Consider the following 8,840-nt stretch of genomic DNA (forward strand, 5'->3'; position numbering starts at 1 on the left):
GAGGAGACCCACGCAGGCACGGTGAGAACATGCAAACTCCACACAGAAGATGACCCGGGAAGACCCCCAAGGTTGGACTACCCCAGGGCTCGAACCCAGGACCTTCTTACTGTGAGGCAACCGCACCAACCACTGCGCCACTGTGCCGCCCTCAGTCTGTATCAGTCATCTCAAATCATCTGCCATTCGTCTGCTATATTTTGGAAAACTCTTGTTATGTTAGCTTGCAGCGCCATAGACTGAAAGAAAAACATCCTTCATAAGTATCTTAATGACTTGATAAGTACCTTAATGACTTGATAAGTACCTTAATGACTTGGAATTCGTTTTTCCCAGCACCCATCACAAGTGAGAGGCCATGGTGCAAGAATTACACCTTGAAAGTGCAATGTGTAATTTCCTCCTAAATGCTGACCTCTAGTGGCCAACTATGTATATAACACTCCGTCAACTGAAACCCTGCTGATCATTATTTCATACTATGCTTCAGGATACGCTGTAGTATTATATTCTGCGTCTCTGGCCAAAGGAAACTTGAAACGCCTCAAACAAGTGGACTGTTGAGCTCTCCACATGGGCTCTTACTGACACTTGAGAATCGAGTGTCACAGTGCAAGAAGATGTGCTAGTTTACTCATAAGGCCTTTAAATAAATAAATAAATAATATAAATACACACACACACGCATACACACACACACACACACACATATATATATATATATATATATATATATATATCACATTTTACAAAAGAATTCTCAATTCTTAGCTGAAGTTTGTTGACAATTGTTTTTTTTTGGTTTTTTTTTTCTTGCTGCAATCCAGGAAGAACTTTTTCCACCAAAACAACCCCGCCTGCTGCCCCCTCAGATGCCCACCGTTAGCAAAACAGTTTGGCCAGACAATTAAACCGAACATGGGTGTACTTTTGGCCACAAATCCACAACTGTCAGGCACATTCAGAGACCCACCGCGAACTGTTTACAGAGCCTCAGCCAGCAGTGGGCAGACAGCTGTCGGCCCACATCCCAACCCAGTGAGGACACAGGCATTTCTGATAAACCAGCTACAGGACGCGAAATGTTGGATGGCCCAAAACCAACATTTTTCAACTAAAGACTTTATAATGAGTAACAACATCTATCTATCTATCTATCTATCTATCTATCTATCTATCTATCTATCTATCTATCTATCTATCTATCTATCTATCTATCTATCTATCTATCTATCTATCTATCTATCTATCTATCTATCTATCTATCTATTTGTCTGTGTCTGTCTGTCTTTCTATCTATCTGTCTGTCTGTCTGTCTGTCTGTCTGTCTTTCTGTCTATCTATCTATCTATCTATCTATCTATCTATCTATCTATCTATCTATCTATCTATCTATCTATCTATCTATCTATCTATCTATCTATCTATCTATCTATCTATCTATCTATCTATCTATCTATCTATCTATCTATCTGTCTGTCTGTCTGTGTGTCTGTCTATCTGTCTGTCTGTCTGTCTGTCTGTCTGTCTGTCTGTCTATCTATCTATCTATCTATCTATCTATCTATCTGTCTATCTGTCTGTCTGTCTGTCTGTCTGTCTGTCTGTCTGTCTATCTATCTATCTATCTATCTATCTATCTATCTATCTATCTGTCTGTCTGTCTGTCTGTCTGTCTGTCTGTCTGTCTGTCTGTCTGTCTATCTGTCTGTCTGTCTGTCTGTCTGTCTGTCTGTCTGTCTGTCTGTCTGTCTGTCTGTGTCTATCCGTCCACCCATCCGATATCTATCCGTCTAAATATACCTTAAATGTGTAGCATTTTTCGATAAGGGGAGACAGTTGAAGCTCAATCTGGACAAGACAGAGCTGATGTTCCTCCCGGGGAAAGGTTGCCCGCACCGAGACCTGGCCATCACCATTGGCAACACCGTGGTGATGGCAGCTCGGACTGTGAGGAGTCTGGGTGTGATCCCGGATGACCAACTGTCGTTTGCTGCAAACGTTGCATCGGTCGCTCGCTCCTGCAGATTTCTCCTCTATAACATCAGGAGGATTCGCCCATTCCTCACCGACGAGACGGCACAGGTGCTCATCCAGGCTCTGGTCATCTCCCGGCTGGACTGCGGCAACTCCCTCCTTGCCGGCGCCCCGGCGTCGGCCATCAGACCTCTGGAGCTTGTTCAGAAAGCTGCAGCTCGTCTGGTGTTCAACCGCCCTAAGTTCTCCCACACAACTCCCCTTCTCATGTCCCTACACCGGCTCCCAGTAGCTGCTCGCATCCAGTTTAAGACTCTGGTGCTACCCTACCGGGCAGTGAAAGGAACAGCTCCTTCCTATCTCCAGGCCATGGTCAAGCCCTACACCCCCGCCCGACCACTTTGCTCTGCTGCCTTGGGACGCCTGGTTGCCCCGTCGCTCAGAGGCCCCTGCTGCCGATCGACCCGGTCCCGGCTCTCCTCTGTCCTGGCCCCACAGTGGTGGAATGAACTCCCCACTGATGTCAGGACAGCGGAGTCGCTCCCCATCTTTCGGCGCAGGTTGAAAACTCACCTCTTTAAGAACTACTACCCTGTTACTTGCTCTTAGCACTTATTGTATTCACTCTTTTAAAAAAAAAAACTCTTTCTTGCACTTTTACTTTAGCACTGGTTTTGCACTTAGATGCTTGTTTAGATGCACTTATGACCTCTGATGACTAGTAGGTCTCATGGTTTCCTACATTAAATGCACTTATTGTAAGTAGCTTTGGATAAAAGCGTCGGCTGAATGACTGTAATGTAATGTAATGTAATGTAATGTAATGTAATGTAATGTGTTACAGGAGTGTCGTACCGTCTTGGTCAGGTGACCTCCCAGTCATCTCCCCAGTGTTCATCTCAGCAGGAACCCAGAGACTCTGCAGGAGTAAAGTCACCGCTGACAGACACAGACACAACACCAGACAGCCACTAGAAGAAGAGAGAAGTACAGTTGTTCAGTTACAATGAAACTTGTTCTCTGTATTAAACCCGTCCTACTGTACAGCAGCAACGCCCGGGGACCCACTCCAGTTCCTCTTTCCATTGCCTTGCTCAGGGGCACAGGCAGGAGCATTAACCCTAACATGCATGTATTTTTGATGGTGGGAGGAAACCGGAGCACCCGGAGGAAACCCACATAGAGATGGGGGCCAACATGCCAACTCCACACAGAAAGGACCTGGGAGGGCCCGGGGTTTGAACCCAGAGTCTTCTTGCTGTGAGGCAGCAGTGCCAACCACTGGGCCACTGTGCCACCCAGAGAGAGAAACACACACACACACACACACACGCCCTATTTAATGGATCCTGCATTGTACAGTTGTGTGTGTGTGTGTCTGTGCGTGTGTGTGTGTGTGTGTGTGAACTCATAGTCACCTCCGTTGTATTCAGAATGAAAATGACAGGATGTGTGTGTGTGTGTGTGTGTGTGTGTGTGTGTGTGTGTGTGTGTGTCGTGTTCTTCTTCTGACACGCTTCTTCCATGTAGGCGTCTAGAAACACATTAATGTGCAGCTGCATGTGCGAGCAGACGATTGTGTGATCTTAACTCAGAAAAGGTCTGTCTACGCCGACTCCCGATCCAAATCCACATGGCCCATAAGTTAAACACACAAACATCATTTAGTCCGCGCACACACACATTCGAGGCTCCCCCCCTCGCCCATAAACTGCCAGGTTTACTTCTGAGCACTTCGCTTCCTATTACCAGAAGTCTCCGTTGGACGCGGTCGATCAAAGCTTTTGGCGGCGGCGTGATGTGCCGTTGAAAGACGTCCGTCACGGGCTGTCAGGGGGACCCGGCGCGGTTGTGCGTCACACAAGGGAGATGTCATGCTATTTTAGGTTTATGTGGCACAGGGGGCGCGTGGGTAGTCTGATAGCTAGATGATGTCATGCGCAGGAGACGCACCGTTTAACGGGAGAGACACGGATGTGAAATTATGGATTTATGGATTTTTATAGGAGCTGCCCATGTGGGGCCTGGGGGATGATGGGATATTGATGAGAGGCCTGGCAGTCATCTCGAAATGGGGCCTTGGTTCCCCTCTCAGGCTGTGAGGGTTTTACCTGTCTCTACACAATCTAGTAGAGGACATTTTGTCTCATGTCTTCCTCTCTACCGACTCCATTCTGACAGCGTCTTCACTGTCCGGTCTAATAAGGGTGAAGCTGCAACAGCATAAAGACTCAGTACACCCGGGGGCCTTCCTCTGAAAAACCGCCAAAATCGTGTCCATTGGTGGACAACACATGGATATAAAATACCACAACCCCGGGCGTCCGGGTAGTGTAGGGGTCTATTCCGTTGCCTACCAACACGGGGATCGCTGGTTCGAATCCTCGTGTTGGCTCCGGCTTGGTCGGGCATCCCCACAGACACAATTGGCCATGTCTGCAGGTGAGAAGCCGGATGTGGGTATGTGTCCTGGTCGCTGCAATAGCGCCTCCTCTGGTGGGTCAGGGCTCCTGTTTGAGGGCGGGGGGACTCGGGAGGGGGATAGCGTGATCCTCCCACACGCTAGGCCCCCCCTGGTGAAACACCTCACTGTCAGGTGAAAAGAAGCGGCTGGCGACTCCGCATGTATGGGAGGAGGCATGTGGTAGTCTGCAGCCTTCCCCGGATCGGCCGAGGGGGTGGAGCAGCGCCTGGGACGGCTCGGAACAGTGGGGTAATTGTCCGGGTAATAATGGATTACATTTATATAGCGCTTTATCTAGACCAGTGTTTCTCAACCCTGTCCTCAAGGACCCCCTATCCTGCATATTTTCTTTGCAACCCTGAATAGGTACCTGTTTGTAGTTATTCAACCAATCAGCAATGAATTTTGTCAGATGTTGCACACCTTGCATAATTAAGTGCTGCGAGATGATTGGTCGAGTAAGTACAAGCAGGGCTACCTATGCAGGGTTCCGATGAAAATCTGCAGGATAGGGGGTCCTTGAGGACTGGGTTGAGAAACACTGGTCTAGACACTCAAAGCGCTTCACAGTGAGGGGGAGACTCACCACAACCAATGTGAAGCACCACCTGGGTGATGCACGGCAGCCATTTTACACCAGGTCGCTCACCACACGTCAGCGTGAGGTGGAGAGGGAGGACTCAGTGAGCGAACTGCATGGGGGGATGATTAGGTGGCCAGATGGGGAGAGCCAGGTTGGGAATTTTGCCAGGACACCGGGGAACCCCCGAGTCTTTGCGGTAAGTGCCATGGGATCTTTAATGACCACAGTGAGTCAAGACTTCGGTTTAACGTCTCATCTCACTGCCCTGGGCTTGGGGATTTTGTTTTACAAGGACCAGAGGGAGACTGCCCTCTACTGGCCCACCAACACCACTTTCAGCAGCAACTCCTTTTCCCGGGAGGTCTCCCATCCAAGTACTAGCCAAGCCCACACCTGCTTAGCTTCTGTCATTTGGCAGAACCAGGGGGCATGTTGGCATGGCTGCCTTACACAGCCCCTGTCCATCACAGGGCCCACATACACAATCCCTAACACACCGTTCACACCTGTGGGCGATAGATACAGAGTGTCCAGTTCACCTGACATGTGGACATCTTACCTGCGTGGCCGCAGTACAAGACGCATGTCTGTCTGTCTGTCCGCCAGGTGTCGGGTCTTCAACGTCAGGAGGAGAATGCTGCAGGTGTCTGCAAGTTAAACAAAGACATGCTCTGTCAAACTATTATCATCATCTATGCTCACTATTATAATCATTCACCTATTCTCCTGTTCTGCCCTGCCACTGCCAATACACGTCTGCAGATTCACACACATGTTTACTATTTTAAACTTGTGCGGACCCTCATCGACCACCTTCATTCCCTATAGCCCTTAACCCTAACCTTACCACCAGAACTACATGCCTAACCCTAACCCTAACCCTAACCTTACCACCAGAACTACATGCCTAACCCTAACCCTTACCTTAACTTTAAGCTTAACCTAATCCTAATTGTAACCTTAACCCTAAACCCGAGGCCCAACCCTAATGTAGAGCCTTAAAGAAGTGAAGACCGGCCAAGATGTCCCCAGTCTGATGGTTAAAAGCTCAAATAGGTGCTCACAAAGGTAGCTGTTCAAGAACCCCCCCCCCCCCCACACACACACACACACATACACACAAAAACACACACACACACATAGCCTCACCTCATTAGGCCTTGGTGCTGACCCGACTGCAGCCATCACTCCCACTTTCAAAACATTAAAATTAAATGTTTAAAAAAGGGGGAGAAAGAAAACTAAAACAAAGAAACTCGGCGCAGGAGACGTCTCCGGCCTCCTTTATTCTTCCCTTGCGCTCTCTTTCTCTTGCTCTCTCTTTTCTTTTCACCTCCCTCGCCGCTCCGCTCTCCTCTCCGTCCGTCTGCGGGCAGAGTGGAGAGGCGTCCCGCGGTTTCCCGGGCAACCTGCCTCCCCTCTATAGAGAAGACAATACAGGGAGGGCGGCCTGGGCCTTTCAGCGACACAATGGAGCCCACGCTACGGGGGCTCCAATAGTGTTGGAGCCTGGGGTTGTGAATCGACACTCGGCCGGGGAGCCCGATGTGAACGGCTAAATGGAAGCAGCCCTCTGGGACGCGATGTAGCAATACACAGAAGAAGAAGAAAAAAACCACGGAGTCATCAAAACACCTACTGGGAATTTAAACAGAGGACACCGCTGTTAATTTGTAATGTCCCCTATTCAGACTTGTGTCATGTTTGGGTTGTAGGATTTGACGAGGTGTGAAAGCCAAGTAAAAGCAGAGGAAGTACACCGTCTCGCCGTCGTTTGGAGAAAATAGTCCGAAAACGGGGGAACGTTCAGGTGTCACGTGGCAAAGGAGATGCGTCACGCCGGACTTTGCAGGTCTGGTGTTTGCTGTGAATGGGAGCAGCAGAAAGAAAGACTTAAAGCCCTCCCCTGGTGGAGGTTCTCCACCTCAGGTCAGCTCAGGTCTCGGATGCCTGAAGACCCAAGTGTGCTCCTTTTGGCCCTCAACGGCCTCTTTTCTCCACAGCTGGGGCCAATAGATAAGAAAAATAAATGTTTATAAATTGTGGTCAAAGCTGCCATTGCTTCATCTGGCTCAGGGTAGCAGTCGGTCCCGCGCTAAAACGGAGAATGATGACGTCACGTTTTGTTGTCTGCCCTGTCTGGCCCCCGCACAGAAATAATAACCTGAGGGATCCGGTTAGTTTGGCCAGAAATTAGGTGGACACCCACCGCTTGCCAGCAGAGGGCGCTAGAACACCACGGCAGTTATGACAAAACGCGGTTCCGGTCCAGATCAGCAGCTTGTGATTTCGGTGACGTGGGACGAGGCCTGCCGGGACGTTTGCGTGTTTATATGAACAAGGGGAGCGTGGGGAGCAGTGAGAGAGGGGCGGAGAGGAGGATAGGAGGTGTCATCAGGTGTGGTGGTGGTGGTGGTGTTTCTCTGCCTGACTGGGATTGTGTGTTTTTTTTCCGCAAAAAAAAACTGTTGTTGTGGTTTTCAGGGTGAACACGGTGTGCTTGTGTGTGTGTGTGTGTGTGTGTTTGTTCAGTGGCGTGCTGTCACATTGTGTGCCGGAGCAGAAGGATTTGATGTACATAAAGCCTCATGAGCTAGAACCTTAGGGCTTACTGGCTTTACACCCATCTGTCTCTCTTTCTCTCCCCCCCCTCCCCCCCCCACCTTCTCCTTGTCACGCTGTCTCTCTTGTGCTCAGTCACCTGTCTCGCTTTTCTCTCTCACGCCCAATCACCCACCATGCACTCTCGCACTCTTGCCCACAGCCGGCTCCACCCTTCACACACACATTCGCACACATATGTAGTCACACCTACACACGGGTCATACACACACACACACACACATGTGCACGCATGCCATCCGGTCCTCCTGCACAATCCTCCTGATCTCCTCGCGCTCCAAGCGTTTCCAGATTCCTGCTTGTGTCGCCCGGCTTCGTCACTGCGGCGCATCCCGTTGACTTGCGTGGATTAGAGTGGCCTACTTCCTGTGACACGGCTGTTGTCTGCTCTCCAGCGCACAACCGTGTCACGGCTGCTGGATCAGCACCAGCGACCTGCAGGTCACTGCTGCATCCTGTTGATGCTTTGCGGCATACGTGGCTACATACATGTTGAATGGGGGGGGGCAGAGAGGATCCCGTGATATTTGGGGGGGGGTGGGTGGCGTTCCTAGTGTTCTTATAATGTGGAGTGTAGTTTTGCAACACAGTTGCAGCTTGTATAGTGGTGCAAACCAGAGAATGAGGGGGTGCAGTTTGGTAAACTGATGCAAATGGCTGTTTGCATGTACTAGAAGAAGAGACCTGCTTGAAGTCTACTGTAGGGCAGTTGTGGTATTTGCAGAAGGAAATGCCAGGGCCTCTAATTGTATGGTCTCCTGTAGGAATTGTAGGAATGCTGATCCGAGACCAATAAGGTTATCATGAAATACTATTGTCATGTGACCTGACTGCTAACGCAAAATCAATCTCAGTTTTTATTTAGCCATCCGTCCCCATCCATTATCCAAGCCGCTTATCCCGATTCGGGTCGCGGGATGCTGGAGTCCCTGGGCGGCAGGCGGGGAGACACCCTGGACAGGCCGCCAGTCCATCACAGGGCCCCACACACACACACACACATTCACACCAAGGGACAATTTAGTACGGCCGAGTCACCTGAAACCGCATGTATTAAGATGACAGGGAGGCATCGGAGGTGGTCGGTTTTATGTATTGAGGGTGGTCTCAGTCAGCCCCCTAAATCTGCCCTTGACGACGTCAGTTGAAGGAAAAGGAGCCTTGGGCCTTTGAGACATTCATGTGTTTAGAAGT

This window comes from Lampris incognitus, chromosome 17, assembly GCF_029633865.1.
Source record: "Lampris incognitus isolate fLamInc1 chromosome 17, fLamInc1.hap2, whole genome shotgun sequence".
Lineage (NCBI taxonomy): Eukaryota > Metazoa > Chordata > Actinopteri > Lampriformes > Lampridae > Lampris > Lampris incognitus.